Raw genomic sequence first — 21,554 nt, 5'->3', positions numbered from 1 at the left:
CATGGCCTCCCCAGCTTGCACTTAATAGCTAGGAATATGTGTGTCATCTCTAGATGGGTTGTAAGTTCATTACTTGAGATTGTTCTAAATGCTTCTTAGTGTCATAGATCTTCTCCATACTTTGATAACTGCTTCTAGCCCATCCCATGCTGTTGCTCTGCATGTTGCAGAGTTAGTTTTCTACAATATAATGGTTGAGGACCACTCTTAAAGATTGGGTAAATCTTGGTGGATCTTGTAGTGCCTGTCCATAGGCGCTATGTGGACACGTGTTCTGTAAGTGCCTAACACTTCTTTTGCTTATAGATGCAAATGACAGAACCTGTTCAAATTACTCTTAGTTTAAAATGTACTTTATTCACTTGCCAATCACCGTAACTGTGATTGCTGGTCGCCCCTTTCTTGGGTACTCCTGGGCTCCCTGTAGCTCTCAGCGGTTCTCACTTCCTCTTCTCCAAGGACTTCAGAGAACAAGCATTGGCATAGTAGCCAATAGGTCTCGCCTTTTGGACCTTATAAGTGTTTAGACGAGCAGCATATTATCCTGGATCTTATGCTTCCCTCAACTAACTCATGCTGATGACGCAGGTAAATAGACAGGCGTAATGTCAAATGACGCTAAAAATGTTGGACTTTACCTATGAAAGGTTGTCTGCTTTCAATAATTACTGTTCTTGATGTCACAGGCCAGGTGGAAGGACCCCCATGTACAATCTACAAGGTTAACTGGCATCTCCTAATGAGACAGTCATGTCAATATGTCAGTGAATGGAAACAAGTAATGAATAGCGCATATGGGCACAACGAATAAAATAAAAGAGTATCCTGTAAGAGGAAGCACAGACTAAGGGCAGGAGGAACATTTCCTTGTACTACTGGCAGTAATGGAAGCCAGCTGGTGGGTGTCCGAGCCGACTGTGGCGGCTGCATAGCATGAAGCACTGCTGGCACTCCATCTCAGACACAGCTGCGGGCACCTAGGTACCCTTCTCTCAATGTGGTTCACAGGGGGGAGGGGCACCGACCCTTTTTTTTATTTCGCATCAGGATTCATTGAGTCAAAATTCTAGGTTAGAAGAGTATTAGCCTTGGTTGCTGCTTGTCAGGGTCACGAAATGTACATTTATGATATGTGTAGGATTGGTAAGGATATTAGAGGTGACTATGGGAGCCTCAGTGAAATAACAATAGTTGGCCATCTAATTGTTCGATGTTGTCTCTCTTCACCTTTATTTGTGGCTTGTCAGTGTAGATGTGTATAGACCTTAAGAGGATTTTGGCTCCCCCTAGAAGACTATACCTGCATTACTTCTTATAATTGACTATTTGATTAATTATTCGACCTTCATGCATTGTTTACAGTAAGCAATCTTTTTTTGTTTTTTCTTTGCACCAGGCTCTTTTACTAATTTAATGTTTTAGTCAGGAACCCCAGCCAGGCCGCCGACAACCTCACGAAGTGGATCAGCAACTGCGCGGACGAACTCGCCCCACTGAGAACCCCACCCAGCAGACCCTGCAGCAGAAAAACACCATGGTTCACCGACGAACTAAAGAGCTCCAAGAAGAACTGCCGAGCCCTCGAGAAAGCCTGGAGAAGGGAGCCAACCACGGACAACATGACCACCCTCAAGCTCGCCACCCGTAAACACCACCAGCTGATCCGCGCCACCAAGAAAAATACATACAAGGACCGGCTGGACAACAACGCACACAACTGCAAGGAACTCTTCAACATCGTGAAAGAGCTCTCCAACCCCAACGCCGGAAGCAATGACATCACCCCGTCGCAAGACCTCTGCAACTCCCTCGCCTCCTACTTCCACAACAAGATCGTGGACATACACAACAGCTTCAGCAACCAACCTACGCAAGCCACGACCGCAACAACGCCACCCACCACCATCCTCCGCACCTGGACTCCGATCAACACCGAAGACACCATCCGCACAATGAACTCCATCCATTACGGATCTCCAACTGACCCCTGCCCTCACCACGTCTTCAACAAGGCCGACGCTGTCATCGCACCCCACCTGCGGGACATCATCAACACTTCCTTCGACACCGCCACCTTCCCTGAGAGCTGGAAGCACGCCGATCTCAGCGCTCTTCTCAAGAAACCCACAGCAGACCCCACCGACCTCAAGAACTACCGTCCCATCTCGCTCCTCCCGTTCCCGGCCAAAGTCATCGAGAAGACCATCAACAATCAGCTGGCAGCCTTCCTCGAGACGAACGGATCCCTCGACCCCTCACAGTCTGGCTTCCGGGCGAACCACAGCACCGAGACCGCCCTCATCGCTGCCACCGATGACATACGAACTCTGATGGACAACGGAGAAACAGCGGCCCTCATCCTCCTAGACCTCTCCGCAGCCTTCGACACCGTCTGCCACCGCACACTAGTACAGCGCCTTGGCAACATCGGAATCCAGGACAAGGCACTGGAATGGATCACCTCCTTCCTCGACGGAAGAACACAGAGAGTCCGCCTACCACCGTACAAGTCAGAGGCCACCGAAGTCATCTGCGGCGTCCCTCAAGGATCCTCACTGAGCCCCACCCTCTTCAACGTCTACATGAGCCCCCTCGCGGCCATCGCACGCCAACACAACCTCAACATAATCTCCTACGCCGACGACACCCAGCTGATCCTCTCCCTGACCAACGACCCCGCCACCGCCAGAGCCAACCTGCACGAAGGGATGAGAGAGGTAGCCGAATGGATGACGACCAGCCGCCTGAAACTGAACTCGGACAAGACGGAGGTCCTCATCCTGGGCTCCTCGCCCTCCGCCTGGGACGACTCCTGGTGGCCCCCCGCCCTGGGCACCGCACCCAAACCGACGGACCACGCTCGTAACCTGGGCTTCATCCTCGACTCCTCCCTCTCCATGACCAGACAAGTAAACGCCGTCTCCTCGTCTTGCTTCAACATCCTGCGCATGCTACGCAAGATCTTCCGGTGGATCCCCACCGACACGAGGAAGACGGTCACCCAGGCCCTCGTCACCAGCCGACTGGACTACGGCAACGCCCTTTACGCCGGTACCACCGCCAAGCTCCAGAAGAGACTCCAGCGGATTCAGAACGCCTCGGCCAGACTCATCCTCGACATCCCCCGACGCAGCCACATCTCCGGACACCTGAGAGATCTGCATTGGCTCCCGGTCAACAAGAGAATCACCTTCCGTCTCCTCACCCACGCACACAAAGCCCTACACGACCAAGGCCCGAGCTACCTCAACAACCGGATCAACTTCTACACTCCCAGGCGCCCCCTCAGATCAACCAGCCACGCCCTCGCCGCCGTCCCCCGCATCCGAAGAGCAACAACAGGAGGAAGGTCCTTCTCCTACCTGGCCGCCAAGACCTGGAACTCACTCCCGACCGACCTACGCCTGACCCAAGACCACCTCTCCTTCAGGAAGAAGCTCAAGACCTGGCTGTTCGAGCAGTAACGGCACCCCCCCCCCCAACCCAGCGCCTTGAGACCCTACAGGTGAGTAGCGCGCTCTACAAATGACCTGATTGATTGATTGATTGATTGATTGAATCATATGCGAGTAACATATATGTGTAAACACACATGCATGAGTGGGTGCAACCCAGCTGTTTAAAATGTAAACCTTTGGAAAGTCAATATGTCTGGCTTGAATGAGATAATATATGGAGACAGAGGCGTACACAAATCTTTTTTGTATGCATTACTTAATCCGGACTTAATAGCTTCGTCAGTGCTTCTTTGCATTGATATTCTGTCCTTCACCAGACTACTGCAGGGGGCAGGTGGGTGCTAGGTTTTAATATATATGTTAATGGCAAACAGATTTTTCGGGGGCTGTTCAAAATGTGGCAGCATAAGTTTAAGATGTTTGCCAATCATGAAGATGCAAAAAAAGCTGTTTTGTAATCCATAAAAAATATGATATTACAAAATTTACGGAATCTTTCAGATAGTTGTAGCTTTGTGTTTTCGATTTTTTTCTTCATTTATTTGTTCTCATATTTTTGTTATTCACACGACTGCCGACAATGGATGCATATGGGGGTTAAAAAAACGACAGCTACTGAACAATAAGCAGCAGCATCTACTTTATAGCTTACCTGTCTAGATGCGCAATGGTGACAAAAACAGCATTTAGCACCTGGAAATTAGAGCAATTCTCAGAGGCTTCTTTTCTTTAAAACGGCTTAGCTAACACCAGGCTGCAGTACGGTTCAGCCCACCGGAGACTTTATCCTCAGTCCCCACCGCTGACATTTTCTCATTGTTTGACCTCATTTAACCTTCTTTTTGTTGCCTTTTCTGTGGTTTTTCTAATCGCTTGTAGACTTGCTGTGGCATTGCATTGTGTGTTTCATGGTTTCTTCTTCTTCATACGGTATGTCTACAGTATATCTACCAATTTAGGTCTAAGTGAAATATGATTGCATTTCTTTTAGTTGGAAGTGGAGGTGGAGGCAGCAAACGAGAAGAAAAGGCTGCATTCTATGCACTCAGCTCTTTCCTGGTAAAAATAAACCGATTCGCTGCTTTCAAATTGCTTTGCTATGGAAATATTATTATTATGATTGCAAAAAATGAAAATTGCATCCACCCACTAATTGCCCGTGGGTGTGGAGTTATGGAGCTTGGTGCTGAGCCTCAGGGAAGATGAATTAGGTGATTGTAACTGTAAGTTAGCTGTGCAGTTTGTGAGGGGGCAGGGCCAGTAGCCACCATACTATAGAATCATTATGGAGTAAGTTTAAGGAAGTCTCCTGTAGAATGGCTGGTAGGCAACGCTGCCTCTCTGTTGTCGCAGCAGGAATCACCCGGGCTCCCCGCCAATGACAATGCTGTGAAGCAGCATTGTGCAAAGCAGCATTGTGATTGGCTCCCCTAAGCCAATCACAACACTGCAATGTACCGTTGTAATTGGCCTGACCGCCATGATTCGGTGCTCCGTCAGGAACAGGGAGCCTAGGCATGTTCCCCACCAGGCTATGTAATGCAGCCTGGCGGGGAAGATGTAAAGTGCGTAGGGCTGTTTGGCCGGGCCAAGACGGCTGGCCAAACAGTCATGCCCACTAAAAGTGTGCTCACCAATCTGCCCCATGGCCCCTGCTCTGGCCAGTCCCTCCCTTCCCGCACCTAGGAACAGGAAAAATACAATGATAATAATGTCCTGTTCCTAACATTTTATTTTTCCTCTACACTGCGCTAAAAGTGGGGCGATGCTCCTCCGCCTTAGCTGACGCGCAGTCCCTGCAGTGGGCACGTCTGCTGTGACCATGTCCTTAGGTTCCCTGTGAATGATGTGCATATCACAAGAACATGTTCTTGTTTCTCCACAGGACTTTTTAAGAAGAATACTTAGCCCTTTCTTCTCTAAATGACTCAGAGTATGATGAACCTGGTGGCCAGATAAATCAAGGCTGCAGTGCAGCTATAGCAGTGATTTTCCTTGTTCTGCGCTGCACCGTATTACACCAAAAGCAAGTCTCAGTTATCCACTTCACCTTTCTTTCTTGTCTGAGTCCTTACTTTACAATGGTGTGTCCATGTTCAGCGGCCCTTTTGTCTGCTTCGTGGGGTTCTGGAAACTTTGCTAAAGGTGTATCCAGTTAAGTTGTCTCGCTTTTTATTTATACATTTTATGTAACCTTGTTACTCTGAGGACGAAAAGGCAATTGGGCTTATTCAATATATTTTATTCTTAGTATTCTATTGATTTCGTTGAAGGCCTAGATGGCCTTTTTTTTAAAACAAAAAAATAAAAATCCTAGTAGCCTTGTGTTCCATTCAGGATTTAGCTCAGAAGTGCGGTATGGAGCTTTGTTGCTTCAGTGGCAACAAGAGGCCATGCTGAGGTCGCTGCTCATCTCTGTGCCTCCTGTGACTGCTCCAATTATCAAAATTACTCCATGCCCTCTCTATGTCTATACCTTTAAAGACAAGCTCTCAGTTGCAGAGTATCTATTTCTCAGTGAAGGTGGGTGTTTCTGAGGATTATTTTGTGCCTCCTTACTCTCATAGAGGGGATTACCCCACCTAAAGTATTGTGCGTGCAATTTGGGTTGGCTAAGGTCTTGTTGAGAAAATATGCATCCCTTCAAGTCTGGAGGGGGGGGTTTCCAAACATCACTCTGGGTCATGTATGACACCTTCAGCCAGCCCTGTTTCTGTGTCTACCTGCAGTTTGCAATCAACTAGATGTAATGTTATGTTTCGAATTATAAGCATGGACCTTTAAATTATTTTATGTGAGGTGCTGTTGAATGGGATCTTAAGCAGGGCATTCTGAGTTTTGGTTTGGTTTTCAGTTTATTTTAATTGGTACAGGACCTAGACTGCCTTGCTCGTTTCTGAGTTCTGACCTTGACCTGCGAGTGTTTCCTCAGGCTGATTCTTACTTTTGCATGTAGTTTTGCTTGACCAGTTTGTTTCTCGAAGTGTTATTGGTTTGGAGATTCAGTCTCTTGGACAATCTTAGGTTTTTGCAGCCATCTCAGATAGTAGACATTATGTCGCTGTCTTGCCTCTATAGTTGTTATGATATGATTCTTTAAATCCTGAGTCATTGACTTTCTTTGCCTGCTGTGTTTTTGGATTATGCTTCTCCTTGAGTAACCGGTCATGTTTGTGAATGATTGTAAAGATGTTTGTGTTCCTCTCAGGTCAGTTTCTTTCCAGGGTCCCTTTGAGTGAGTATTCAGTAACGGTTTTAGTGTATTAAGTTATTGGTTCTGCAGATATTTATTTCCAATTCTAAGTTGTTTTTGAGGGCCAGTAATAAAATACGAATTACGTTGTTTGTATTTAAAGGTAGGCCTATGCCTAAGGGTGTCACTGCAGGAATTGGAATTGCATATTCTATTTTCATGAAGGCTGCAATAAAGACAAGGGCTGGGCTGTAATGGCATTGTGCGTTCCCCCGGGGTGCTGGAACGGTTTGGGCCAATTTTGCACTGGTGGGGGCCGGTTTAGTTCCTGCGGCCAGTGTTGCAGCAATGCTGGAATGTCGGCCGCCAGTAACATGAGCGGCAATACTTCACAATTGCCCCATCCCCCCGGGAGGCTGGCCCAGCAACATTGCCTGGGCTGCTTTGGGTTCCCAGTCAGGCCCTGAAGATAAAGATCGAAAAACTATCACAGAGGTCGAAATCAGGAACCTGCATGAGTGAGGTAAATGGGAAGAGTGCCTGGAATTGGACTAAAGTGGTAGGAGCTGGATTCAATACCACGCATTCTTGGTATTTGGCATGCCAACATTTAATGGCATTGAATTGGAAATGACGCAGGCTTCTGAGCAGAGCTTTGGGCAGCGACAGTTATTCCTTTAAAAAGTAAACACTTGGACCGACATTCTTCCCCAGTGCACTGTAGAAGAAGGTCCACAGCAAGTAGTTTCTTTCTGGGTACCCCTGAACTCCCATTATCCTTGTGGGCTTAACAAGGGGCCGTCTCCCATCGCCCTCAGGTTTTCACAGTCCAGGGTAGAGGGCAGAGAAGAGTCTTTAAGAAAAGAAACCTTCTTTGTTTCTTCTTGCTGACTTGATTCCAGGTAGCACTTTAATTTCAAGGTGCTAGATTCAGATTCCTATAATTCAGATTCACTAGTGTTTGGTACTGAATGATCCTGAAGCTTTAGCAAGGAAATTCCAAGGCAATCACTGCCTAGCCTTTTACCACGTTCTGTCTAAAACGAATCCCATCACAAAGGGTGTCCTAGTTTCTAAGTGGCTCAAAGGAGGCACCCCACTGTCTTGCTCCAACCTGGGTCCTCTCTCTTCAGCTGGCCCCTGACAAAAGGGAAACCATTACCCCAGGTCCCTCATGTCCTCATCCCATTCATAACAAAGTGGAGATAATCATGTCACAAACAGAAAAAAAGACGAATGCTGGGAACCTAACCCCTCCCCTCTCACTGGGAGAACAAAAGCAGTACTTACCCATCATTCCGCCAGTTCTTTTTTTTTGTCTGTCAAGAGAATTGGAGATGACGTGCTGGTGCTGCTCTTGCCAGGCTTGGGTGGTGTTTCTTCTTTAGCTCCCCGTCCGGCTGCCTGGCTGTGCGTTCAGGGAGTCTGGTGGTCTGCCTCCTGGCCTGCTGGGTGTGCTGGGACGCATGGATGTTCATGGCTGCCTCTTGTATTCCGGCTTGCCCTTTGAAGCTGGTGCGCCGGCCTCCCGGTTCCTTCCGGGTTGCTGGGCGCGTCTTCCTGTGGCCTTGCCAAGTGGAAGACATGCCGTGTTTGCCGGATCCCTGCCTTCCTGATTAATCCTTCCCTGTCGTGGTTATAGCAGGCACTTTGGGCTGGCTGGTGGAAGAAGGGGGTGGGGGGTTGGGCATTGGTCCGGTCTCCCTCCACCCTAAGGTGAGTCCAGCGTAGCGGTCTATATTTCCCCCTGCTGTACATGTGTGTAGGGGCTGTTTCTGCAACATTTCTGTAGGCGAGGTTGTGGCCTTCGGCGGGTGCCCCCGGCTTTCGTGCTGTATTTCCTTGTATGAGCCTGATGTCCACGTGTGTGCACGTCCTTGGACGGGTGCCCTTCCTGCAGCGGTTTCTCTGCTTTGCACGCGATGGAGGAATGTCATTCTGGTATTTGCGTGGGGGTGCCGGGGATTGTGCCCCAGGCCTCATACCTGCAATGGTGTGTGCTCTCCTGCTGTGCTACTTCCCCACTTTTGGCCTCCTCTTCGATGTTGTAGGTCGAGACCTGCAGTGCGGGGCAGGTTCCCATCGGAGTTCCTGCCAGTATAGTCCCTGCTACCTTTCCTGGTGGCATTGGGGCTCCATCCTGCCCTGATGTGGTTCCGGAGGGGTGTACCTTGGGCTGGTTGAGGGGGGCCTGGTTCCAGATGGGTGCCGCATGTCGGTGTCTGTGTCCTCCCCATGTGCTGCTGCTCTAAGCTGTTGCTACTCTCTCGCATTCGGGTCACTGGTGCAGGCTGCGGTGCTGTTTTCTCCATGGATTTGTGGCTTCCCTGCGGCTGTGCCACCCTGACGGAGCCTGATCTTGTCTGATTTCTGTGATTTGACTGTGTCAGCCTGGTTGGTGCCTGGTTGGTTGTCCTCCTGGCTCTTCCATTTGCTGGGGGTCGATATTTGCCCTCCTGTTCCTCTGTTGGCCTGCTCTGGTGGCTTAGTGGACTATTGCATCCACTGTGGGTACCTCTCTGTATCCCCCTAGTCACGGGTTCATCTATCATTGGGTCCACTCAGCCTTTCCTCCTTCTGGAGGTTGATACTCTACGTACCCAAGTAGTGGGTTAAGCTTGACTTCTGTTATTCAGTGCCGTGATATACTTGGGTGATCGTGCGCTTTGCGCATGCATGTTATGAGTTGTTTCTTCATGTAGGTCTGGGTGTGTCAGTCACTTCTGTTCCCTTGCCTTTTCTGCCCTGGCATGGTTCCTGATGGTACACCTTGGGCTGCCTGGGGAGAGGGGGGTCCTTGTTCCTTTCTCCTGGCCCCTCCACCCAGGTGTGTTCCTCTCTGGCTGTGTCAGGTGGGGAGCCTTGTTGGGAGTCTGCTGGCCCGCCCGCCCTCCTCCCAGTGTGTGCCACATTGCGGTTTTGGTTTTCCTGGTTGGGTTGCCACCTGTGAGATGTGTGTTGTGGTGGTTTGTGTTTTCTTACTTACCTTGGGGCTGGCGTTGGGGTTTCCTGGCTGGCCCTCTTGTGTGTCTTGGCTCCTCGACTGGCTCCCTTGCCGCTCCTCTGCAGCTTTCCTCTTGTGTGTTCTTCCTCCTTGGGTACGTCTGCCCTCCGCTTGTTCTGGCCCGGGTGGTCCCTGGCTGGTTGCATCCTTGGGTTGCCGATGCTGTGGGTTTGTGCCCCTACACCCTGTTAGTCCCTGCTCTTGGCTGTCGCTTTTTGTTCACGTTGGCTGCCTGGGGCTGTTGCTCTCTGGCAGTTTCTGCAAAGGTGGCAGATGGTGTGGTTCTGGTTCTCCAGTCCCTGGGGCTGTTGGTCTGTTGTTGGGTCTCTGGCCCCTCTTTTGTCTGCCTTCTCCATGTCCTCCCTACGTCTGGCTGGGTTTTCTTTGCTGAGCCCTGGTCTTCTCTGGTCTCGGCACTTTCTGGTGGGTTGGGCCTGGTTGGTGTCTTGCTCGTGCCTGCCTGGCTTTTCTCCTCTGCCCTCTGGCATTCTGCGGGGTCAGGTCTGGTTGTTTCCTGGTTGGGGGGTCCTCCTGGTCATCAGACGTGCTGCATTGTCTCCCTGCTCTCCTCCTCTCTTTTTGATTTTGGACTCATGGCCCGGCTGTGATCTCTGGCTGCCGTAGTCCCCGCCTGTGGGTGGCTGTTCCCTCAACGGTTGTGTCCTGGTCCTTGCTGGGGTGGGATGGGCTTGTCCCTTGTGGCATTGGCGCATTTGCGGCTGCGCCGGTCTTTGCCTGGGCGGCCGCTCCAGTCTTACCTGCATGCCCCCCTTTTGGGCCCGCTCTTGGTGGCGGTGTCTGTCCTTCCTGCCTTCCTGGCTGCAGGTTTCCCGGGGTTTGCTGCTGTGGTATAGGGGTACATGGGGGGGATTGTGCCTCTGTCTGCTCTATCCCTCCGTGGCCTTTGCCGGTGCGCTTCTGGGGCCTTTCTCGGTTTAAGCCTTCCCCCGGTGTCGATTGGGCCACTGGGTCCTTCTGTTCGGGTGGGTTGCTTGGCTTTGGCCCTGGCTTCCCATCTGCTTGGCTCTCTATTGCCTTGGTTCTGCCCTGGGGGTTTCTCCCCTTTTCTGGCCCTTCTGCAGTGATGACTCACTTGGTGGAGTGTACTCCTGTCTTTATTGGGCCATCCTGTGTATGGCTCATGGCTTACTAAAGCTTCCACACCTCCCTTGGTGCATGCTGGGCCGTGATTTTTATTGGCCTGGGTGGTCTACTTGGTTTCCTCCCTGACTTCTTTTGCCTCTCCGCCTTGTGTGGTTTTGGGGATTCTGTTCCCTTCCCTCAGGGTAGGGGTTCCCGATCTGTGGGTTTGGCCCTGTCCTGCCCCTGTGGGTCCGTGTTGTTGGCCCCCGGTCTTTGCTGACATGTCTGTTGTTGGTCTGCCATTTGCCTGGTCTCTCTGGGGATGTGTCTGGCTGGCCTGTTCTTTAGGCCGTTCTGGCCTTGACTCGCCTGTTGCTGGTGGTGGGGCTCACTTGGGGTTTTCTTTGCTGTAGTCTTGGATTTTCTGGGCTGTTTGGCTGACTGTTCCTTTGTGGGGCCCGTTGCACCTCTTCTCTGGTGGTAGGTGTGTGCCTCCTCCGGGGCTGTGGCTTCCTGCTCCAGTCACCCCAGGTTTGCGTTTGGGGTGTTCTGCTGTGGCTGTGTTGTTTGGGGTTTGTTCTCCTTTTCTTCTTTGTTTCCCCTGTTCTTGTTGGCATTGGGGGTTGGTCTTGTTGCCTCTTGCTGCTCTGGCTTTTCCTGTTGCGCCCTGGTTCTGTTTGGGCCCTTGCTCTGTGGGCGGTGTTTGTCCCTCCTTCTTTCTTGGAGCCTGGTGCTCTTCTGCGGGGTTCTGGGGGGTTTGTCCTCTTGGCTCTCTGGGGCTGGGTTGTTTTGATTGTGTATGGGGGGTGTGGCTTGGGCCTGGCCATTGCTTCCCCCCTCTTCTGGTTTGGTCTGGGTGGTCCTGCCCTTGGTTGGTTCTTTGGGTTTGTACTTTTGCCCTGTTGGCTGGCCCTCTCCTCTTGCCTTTTTTGGTTTGTGCCTGTGTGCCTGCCTGGTTGCGCTTGGCTTCTCTGGCTTTTTTCCAGGTGGTACCCTTGGTCTTGTCCTGTTGGGGCTTCGTTTTCTCTAGCCCACTTCTGGCCGTGGTGTTTTTTGCTTTGGGGGCTGTATCCCTTCTGGGGCTTTGCTTTTTGGGCCCCTTTAGAGTGCCTCCTTTCCGGATGGCCTGGGTTCCCTGTTTTCTGGTTGGCTGCCTCCTTGCTGTGGCTGTCGCCTTCTGTCTTCCCTGGTTCCGGTTTCGGTCCTTGGTTGTGTCCCTGTTGCCTGATTCTGGCTGGCTGGCCTAGTGGGCTCTTGGGGGTCTCCTTCTTGGGATGGCTTCCTCACTGTTTTTTGTTGTTGGCTGCCTCAGTTGGTTTTTGTTGTCTGTGTTTTCCCCTTCTCTTATTTAACTGCCTCCTGTTGTTTTGAAAGACGCATCCCTGATTTGATGGGACATCTCCTGTCTGGGTGGTGTGCCTCGGGTTTCCGGTGGTTCTGCCTTTGCTTCCCTTGGGTTGCTGCCTTTGTGTGGTTTCCTGAGTTTGCTTTTGGGTTTTGGAAGGCCAGGCTATCTGTTTTGGTATTCTCCACTTTGTTATGAATGGGACGAGGACAGCAGGGACCTGGGGGTAATGCTCAATTACTTACCGGTAATCTTCATTACTCCGGGTCCCATTGTGCTCGTCCCATTCATATGCCTGCCTTCCCTCCCAGACGGCCGGCTTTACTGTTGGGGGCTTGGTGGTTCAGGCGGAATGCTGGATAAGTACTGCTTATGTACTCACGGTGAGAGAGGAGAGGTAAGGTTCCCAGCATTTCTCTGGTCTTTTTTTTCTGTTGAGAGATGATTATCTCCACTTTGTTATGAATGGGATGAGGACAACGGGACCCGGAGAAATGAAGATTACCGGTAAGTAATTGAGCACTCCTCTTCCTCATCTATCTGAATCCTGTACGAGCTCTCAGGCGTGCATTTCCTTTGGTAGTCCCTTCTTTCAGAAAGATTTCTTGCACCTGGTCACTTTTTCCATGTGACTCCTAGGACACGCGAACCTGCTTCACCCTATATTATCGGGACTAATCTGAGATATATATATGATCCCTTCCTTTTCTACGTTTTTGCTGAACATACGTCAGAGCAGACCTGTTCACTCGTTCATGCACCTAAACCTTTATAAAGTGCCACTGTGTTTCCACTGACAGGTCTATGGTCACAGAGTCTGCATCCTGACAGAGCCTTACAATCCAAGCCATTCCCATCTCAGTCATTTTTCCCTGCTCTGGAGAGACTATCATTCAACCTTACTGCAGGAGGCTCCAGCCACACTATTTTGTTAGCCAAACTGATTTTAATATTGTTGTAGAAAGGCTAATATACATATATATGCATATAGTAAACTTTATTTGATTTGATAAACAAATCATAAAAGCATATCAATAACAATTCATTCATAAAATATGTCATGAGGATACATTTCACAAAAACAAGCTGTTAGAGGGTTACCACATACATGATTAAAACCAATTTTCATCTACTTTCATTCTCTCCCTGTGTCACTAACTATAATTTCTAGTCCTTCCAAATTTAAAACACCTTAAAAAAAAGCTAGGGGCATGAGTAATCTATACTACTAGTATAAAGAGAGAACAGAAACCTTTTGGCAAGGTAAACTCGGGAACCACAGCGCCAATCCACACACCCAATACATTGTTGGAATCCTCTGGGTGTGTAGATGGACATAGGCGACTTAAAATAAAAATAAAACGTAAATTAAAAAAATAAAATTTATAAACAAAGTAGTCCCCTAAAACTAGCACCGGCCGCGACGTAGCGCTGATCTCGACCTACACCTGCGTGATGACGACAGGCGGGGAGGAGCAGTGACGAGCGACGAGGAGTGGCGTGGCAGCTCCGAGCGGCGAGGAGGCTCAGGTAAGGCGAGGCGGGAGGCGGGAGGCGGTCCGGGCAATGTCGGGGCGGGCGGGGGCCAGGGAATGGCGGTGAAGTCCTGTGCGCGACTGAGGTAAGGCAGAGGCTGGAGGCAGGCGGGCGAGAGGCGGGCGGGAGGCGGGAGGGAGGCGGGCAGGCGGGGGCGGTATATGCAATGTCGGGCCAGGCAGGCGGGGGGCGGTATAGGCAATGTCAGGGCGGGCAGGCTGGCGGGGGCCCGGTTGGAACTGCACAAAGCCCAAAATGCTGCCCCAGCCCCCTTCTGCCCCGGGCAACGCCGGGGTGGGCTGCTAGTCTGTTATAACCTTTAACACTAAGTAGTGCGGTGGGATGACAGAAAAACCCCAAGCCTTCAGTACCCCTCGTGGATCTTACCTTTAGAGCAGCTCTTAAAAAATTACACACACAAAAGAGTGTAAAAACATCAGACAACAATTTTTTTAAAAACAACAAAGCTATACGTGCCTGCCTAAATCTAACTTTTCTTAACAGGCCCTTCAAAAAAAAATTCTGGGGTAGGCGTAATACGGGCAGAGAAGGACTTAATGCAGGGTATCCTGTGGAGACCTGTTGTCGCAGCCACAGGGCCCTCTTCCTTCTGAATTTAGAATAAAACCTGCCGGTACCGCCAATAGATGATGAATAAAATTTAATCTACAGTGAGTAATTAAAAATCTATCAGGTGCACTCGTCATTAATGTTAGATATGGTTCTATACCCTGGGTTGCTTTAACTAAAATGTGATCTCTCACTGAGTGTTTAGCAAGTTCAGTGGCTTCACATTGTGCCGTGGCGAACTTTGAGTACAAATCTTTGGTGTCATCCTTATCCTTGGTTCTTAATGTGTTGGAACGCCCTAGTTTGGTGTAGTAATCCCTGACATATTTTATCCAGGGAATTTTCAGCGTGTGATCTAAGGAGAGACAATCCTGGATTACCAGCCTTGTCAAACCCATCTCTACGTTCGTCCAAATCTTCAGCCAACATAGTCAGAAATATATTTAACCTCCGGTTCTTCGTGAACGTTACATGCCGGGGTACTATGAGGCACCTTCAGTAAATGCCTCAAATATGTGTTATCTTCCCTTTGCAAAGTAGTAGCCTTAACAAATCCCCACACCTCGCTTCCATATAGAACCTTGGAGCAACAAATTGAGTTATGTAACTTTGAGATAATGCCCGGAGAAATGTAGAGCACGTTTTGTTAACTTGAAAACTCCGTTCCAGGAGATAGAATCAGGCCCCACAACTTCTCGTGTTCTACAATCGTGTGAAACCCCGTTTTATTTTAGAAAAAATTGTTTTTTCTGTGGTACTGAGTTAAGTTTGTACTTCAGGGAGAGGGAAAAAAATGCGTGGTTTAATGCACGAACAGTTGAATTCAAATCATCAGTTTTACAAAAATGCAACAAACGCAATGATGACTGGGCAGACAAAGTTAAGAGAGGTATCCAAAATGTGTCTGATTTACATGATGTAGATGCATGCTACCACAAACAGTGTTCCGTCAATTTTTATAATGGAAAATTCATTCCTGGGCAGTTCACTGATAACCATCCAATATCTCCAGGTCGACCAGAGGACTCAGGTCGCCAGGAGACTTTTCTGCAAGTAGTTAAATACATGGAGGAAAATGATGAAGAACAAACTACTGTTAAAGAACTTGTTAATAAAATGCAAGAATTACTGTCAGAAGATAGCGAACCATACAGTTCGAAGTATATGAAACAAAAACTCAAAGAGCATTTTAAAGATGAAATCTTCATAGGAACAGTTGCAGGGACTGCTGATGTCATTACTTTTAAAAGTACAGCTGCTCATGTATTGCAGAAGTACCACAGTCATAGCCATGAAGATGTTGAAGAGGATAGAAACAATCTCCTTATGGCAGCTGCTGAAATAATAAGAAATTATATTAAAGACATCCTGTAGAACCAGAAATATATCCACCCATTAAAAACATGAGTAGTGTTGACTATAATGTGAGCTATATTCCTGATTTATTAAAGCTCTTATTATCAGTTTTTGTTACTGATAAAACCAACCGAGAGAGAAAAGTAGCTTCTATAGGACAGGCAATTATGCAAGCTCTGGGCCCACGAGTCTTAGTTGCACCATTGCAGTTAGGGCTGGCAGTTCAATTACATGACAATACAAGCTCGAGATTTGCAGTTGAAGCAGTAAATCATATGGGATTCTGCAGCTCCTATTCAGAAGTTCTTCGTTTTGAACGTTCAGCTGCAGCAGAAAGAGTAAATACTATACCTGTCCTTGTGGAACCTTCTGAAAGTCCTCCGAAATTCATTCAATATGCAGCTGATAAAATTGATCTCAATATTATTACAATAGATGGCCATGGTACTTTTCATGGAATGGGCATTATCGCCACTGTGACTCCAACTGGAACATTTTCAACGGTCATTAAGACGGGGTTTCACACGACCGTAGAAAACAAGAAGTTGTGGGATCTGATGCTTTCTCCTGGAACGGAGTTTTCAAGTTAACAAAACGCGCTCTACATTTCTTGTAAACTTTCTGCCCAACATAAACATGAAACTTAGATATTTTTCTCTCCTTGCATGTTTTTTTACTTCCAGTCACTTCTCTTTCAGTGAGTACAGATACATCGTCATCTTCTTGAAACACCACATCACAAATTAAACACTTTTCTACGTCCATTTTAACCATATCTCACAGCAACTCGCAAGAACCTGTAACACATAAATGAAACATTTTTGATTAACAAAAAAACAAACAATAACAACAAAGTTACAAAACAAAACACAAACAATAGCAAACTTTTTATTTCAAAAGTTAATTGTAATATTTACCTTCCTTCACACTTTGTCATATAAGTCAACGGAAAAATTATACAAACTTTCTCTATATGACATATTCCACAATTATTTGATATTATGGTCATCAGAAACAAGTTTTGATGTTATTTTTGACTTTCCCGTCCCTAAAAACATATAAAATGATACCAGACATGGGCATATAAACAGTTATACCCTATATCTCAAATAATGGGCAGCCATTTTGGAAAATCCGCCATATTGGATTTAACGCGTCATGATAGAGTGGTAGACTTTTCGCCATCGTTTTCTACGGAAAAATTTCAATAAGAATGCACTCACAGCAATTGTATTGCAATTAGTTCTAGGTTCCGCAACAAATTGACTAGTCTATCTGCGTAAAGCAGAACCGGACCGCTCTTACACCTATTCTTCACGGGTCTACTTTAATGTTGTGACATTTGTACTAACAATCGTAGTTTGCTAAACATTTATTATGTAGTACAATATCACAATAAATGGGTTTTTAGTCACTCTGCAAGCTAACTATGGAGTAAGCTACCAAAGCACCTCTGATAACAGAAATGCTTGTCCTTGCTACTTTCTTAAACATACAACAGCTTACTTGTTTTAATGTTGCTCCTTTTGCAACTGGCATCCTTATGGCTGACTAAACTAGGGCCTGGTTTACTAATTAAAAGTCAAAACAAAATGTGTTGCTTTGACACTGACGCACTGAGGTTTGAGCCAGAGTGTTTTTGAGTCCGACTTGTGGGTGCAACACCAGCTTCCTACGGTTTGCATTAAGACTTTGCCCTCTATGTCACTTACATAGATTCTATGCACCTTAAAGTGAAACATGAAAATCAAACAAGCCAATTAGTATTTTCCAAACAATGATCATTTATCAGGTGAAAAGAAACATGCAGTGAGGACTGGTCAGCGGCGTCTCACTGTCCAGCGATCCAAAATAGAGCATTTTATGTCTATAAAAAAATTTGTGGAGAACAAGTGAAAAGAGTGTACTTTCTATAATTTAAAAATAACACGTTGAAAGTCAAATCTAATAAGACAAATCAAATTCAAGTTGGGGAGAACAAATCTTTCAGCTATAAAAAACTATTACTCATATATCGAAAGTTATCTAAGTAAGTGATGACAAAGAATGCTAATTTTCATGCTCAGATTAATGACTGAACTTTATTAAAGGTTGTTATCATATTATACAATAATAAAATGAAACCATGATAAATTGCTGTTTCCTTGTTGCCTTCGCGAACCTACTGAAGTGTGAAATATGACATTTATGTGTGTTTACTGTTAAAGTTTGACATTATGTTGTTTCTCTGTCAACGTGATTTAAAACTTTCGTTAGAAAGTATTAAAGAGGACCCTGAAAACTTTGTAAAAATATTCACCTGTCTTACATTTGAGTTGATTAAAGATGTTGTGAAATCTGTGAGGTTTCATTGAAAACAGAAGCAGTCTGCATAGGAAGCTGCAAGAAGAAATAATGAAAGTTCCTGGTGTGCTTCTTGTTTGTCTTCGAAATTTGGAAGGTGGATTTCTGCCACTTCAGGCTGGTGTGTATTTCTGTTGGCAACTGCCTGATTTTCCTCATGCATGTCTGCTGATACTAAGGAGATACCTTTTAGAAGCAGGACTTCTATTTGTACATATGATTCCTGAGGTCTTGCTGATACATATGGCAACATATGTCTGCCATTCAACTCAGTATTTGAGGACATTGACCATATACCTATACTTTACAGGAGTTGAATCATAGCAGACTGTGGCTCAGCATCAGTGATTGATGGCCAGATTAGTGAGAAGTTTGCAGAGTGTAGGATAGCTAGCATTGTGTGGCTGTCATTGAATGCCCCTGCATTTTTGTATTCGAAAAGTGATATTAGAGAGGATGGCAGTCATTCAGAGCACAACTTGATTCATAATGGCATGATCGCATATTAACATGCAGCATAAGAAGCAATACCTGCTGTAAGGGTGCATATGAAGCAATACCTGCTGTAAGGGTGCATTATTTTGTTGCAGATCAGATGCTGTGGTGTCTGGGGCCTTGACCTTTCTTAAAAATTTTGTATAGGACTTGCAGGTTCAAATTAACCTAACCACATATAAGTCCGCTATTTTCTCACTGGTTTTAACAGAGTTAGAACTACCCTCGCAATAAAAATTGTTTTGTTTGAGGAGTAGTCCATACTCTTTTTAAACTCACAATTTCAACACACTTTGGAATTTTTTCCTTTTAAAAAAGAACCCAATGAAGACAATGGCTACCAACATTTGTGGGTGCCTGAGGGTTCTTTTCTTTTCACGTTGCATGTTCACCTAACCTACCCCTATTTGGTTTCTGTACTTGTCCTGGTGGTATGAACTGTCATTACTCCATGACTTATTTTTGCTTCGATTAATGTGGTCACTCTTCTGTTGTTGTCTACTGGGGCCTTGGGCCCCTATTGGGCGTGAAGGGTGACGCTGACATAGTGGATGACGTTACTGGAACTGGCCACGAGCACGTGCACCCGGGCCCTTTAATTGACAGGCTCACGTAACTATTGACACCTGTGAGGGATGCTTATGGGGGTGCAAGTGTGCCCACTCCCAAAGGGGGAGTGCCTACTAACTCTGTGTCTGTTGAGACACTAGTATGTGTGTCGCAGGACACAACAGATGCAAGGAAAGTGCTTCTCCCTTTAGAATTTTACTTTATCTCTGCCCAGAGGAGAGACTTGCGAGTGCAGACTTGACTTTAGAAACTTTATTCTTTGTAGAGGGTCATAACGTTGCAAAGTACCACTTAAAGCGTTCTTGGGGGAGTCTTGGTGCAATTTATGTATGCCAAGAAGGGTGATGATATAGTATCTTCATGCAGAGATAGATACACACCAATAAACATGACTGCCACTTCTACTTCTCCTTTGCAGCGGAGAGAGTCCCTCAGCGCAGTTGAAGAAGAATTTTTAGGATGATCCGCATTGAAAGTGAGAGTATAAAAAAGATGAGTATCAGCTACAGTTCCCCCAATGTCACCATTATAACACATTGGTACCCAAAATAATTGGGATAGAACACAAACGAGTGTAGTATAGTGATGTAGCAGAACTTGAGGCCCCCCTCACCCCCCTGCATAAGCTGACTGGAGGGGCCCCACTCCGGATTTAATCAGGAACTCTCAGGCCAGATTACTGTGCTGATGGGCCCCCCTACAGCTCGGTGCCCACCCCGCATCGCAGTTGCTGTCTATGCCTGTCCGACACCACTGGTAAAGTGTCAGGTCCAAGACTATGCCCAGTGCCATTCTCCCTAATATAGACGGTCCTCTTTTGCTACAGCTGGGAACAATACTCTATATCTTCCAAACTGCTACACATAGAAATGTTAGTATTGTCTAAAGTTTAGCAAACCTCCTTCCATCCGGTTGAAACTCGATCACGCTGCTCACCTTTCTGATTTCCTCATTGTGCCAATCGTCTCCTCTTTATGATTCCCAAACCTCTGTGACCTATCTCCTCTTCACATACTCTTATCTTCCTGTCCCACTTTATTGCGATGCTCTCTGATCTTTGCTTTTTCTCCCTCAACACTCATTGTTTCAATCATGAACCAAGCTTCAATTAAAATTCCTAATTTGATACTGTGATTTTCATTAATTCCCCATTACTACTAACCCTCTAAAGTGTAATGTACTATAAGTAATATTCGAAAACATTTGTATCATCCATTTAGTTAACGTTTTGTTAATTTGTCTTAACTCTCTATCTTAATTACATTCTCCCTCACCGTTTTACTTAAGCAGTCATTTGATTGTACTAATATGCAACTCTTGCTTTACTATGTAAAACACTGCATGTTGAAATGTTGATGCCCAAGTCCAAGAAGAATTTTGATTAAAGTGTATACATCTGCTGAATGATTTACCAAGAAATACTTCAACTCATCTAAACCCTATTAGTATTTCAGTATTTTTCTTGTGAAAACGCTAGCTGGATTGTCATGATTTATTTTATTATCTATATATTTAGAGAACTTTATAAACTGCTCCTCACATTTTTTGAAGAGCATTTTTGCTTTAAAATACGACTATTGAATGTTAGATTGAGATACTAAATGGTTGAACAATTATGAAAATTATTAGGCATTACAGAGCTGATAAGATAAATGCAAAATGCTTGGTCAAAATATGTATGAATGTAGCTGTAGTTTGGATTCACAAAGTACACAGATATGAACTTGAAGAAGGGGTGCATACATTTGAGGAATAAAAGAAAAAGTAGTGGAGCAAATGGACACATTCTTGAGGTATGTGTGTTAAGTGAGCGGCGATTGGAAAAGGACTGATACCCGAAAGGGGAAGAAACCTTTGAACAAGATTTAAGTGAGAACAAAGGTACTTTCTTCTATAAGTTAGAAACACAATTTATATTTTATGTAGATCCTCTCTTCTATAGATATATGTAGGACTGTATGTTAGTGCTTAAGAAATGCAGCAGGGATGTTAATGTCTGAGCAACAGGCAAGCAAAACCTTTGGAGATCTAAAAGGTAAAAAAACCTATCTACTCCAGGAAGAACGTCTGACATAAGAAAGGATAAGAGTGAGTTTACTTTTAACAAGGAGCTATGCTGTAATCTGACGTGTTGACCGCACATGCAAGAATGTGTAAAGGTAAACTATTTTAGAAGCTAAATCAGTGGTTCCCAAACATTTTCGACCCGGGGCACCCTTGACAAATTGGCCATTGCCAGTGGCTCCCCACTGTTACTTGTTTAGGGGGTTTAGGGGATGTAAACCTGGCCTCGGGAGCACTTGCATTTTTCTCCCTGAAAATATTGGAATGAAACTGCTGAAGGTGTTATAATCATATACTCAGGGTGTTTCATACTACTAAGGCGGTGCCTCTAATAAAATATTCCTAGTGACACTTCTTTGACCATGCCTTTTTTACAATACCCTCTCAAACTTTTGTATCCCACGTACAGTGGTAGATAGCACCCAATATGCATGTAGGCCCCATTGCCAAAGTGTTTCTGCGCTTGAAGAATATTTGCATGCACTTCCATTTCTACCCATGTCATACGTGCCAACACCTGTCACAGGAGGGTGACTC

General features: G+C 46.4%; 1 protein-coding gene across 2 annotated transcripts in view; it reads left to right on the top strand.

Moving 5' to 3' along the window:
• The window catches only part of LOC144827656 (gamma-aminobutyric acid receptor subunit gamma-4-like), a 2,222,498-nt gene that overhangs the window by 543,328 nt on the left and 1,657,616 nt on the right, over positions 1–21,554 (top strand). The window lies entirely within an intron of this gene.

This window comes from Lissotriton helveticus, chromosome 4_1 (genome assembly GCF_964261635.1).
Source record: "Lissotriton helveticus chromosome 4_1, aLisHel1.1, whole genome shotgun sequence".
Lineage (NCBI taxonomy): Eukaryota > Metazoa > Chordata > Amphibia > Caudata > Salamandridae > Lissotriton > Lissotriton helveticus.
This window is presented reverse-complemented; position numbering and strand designations above follow the sequence as displayed.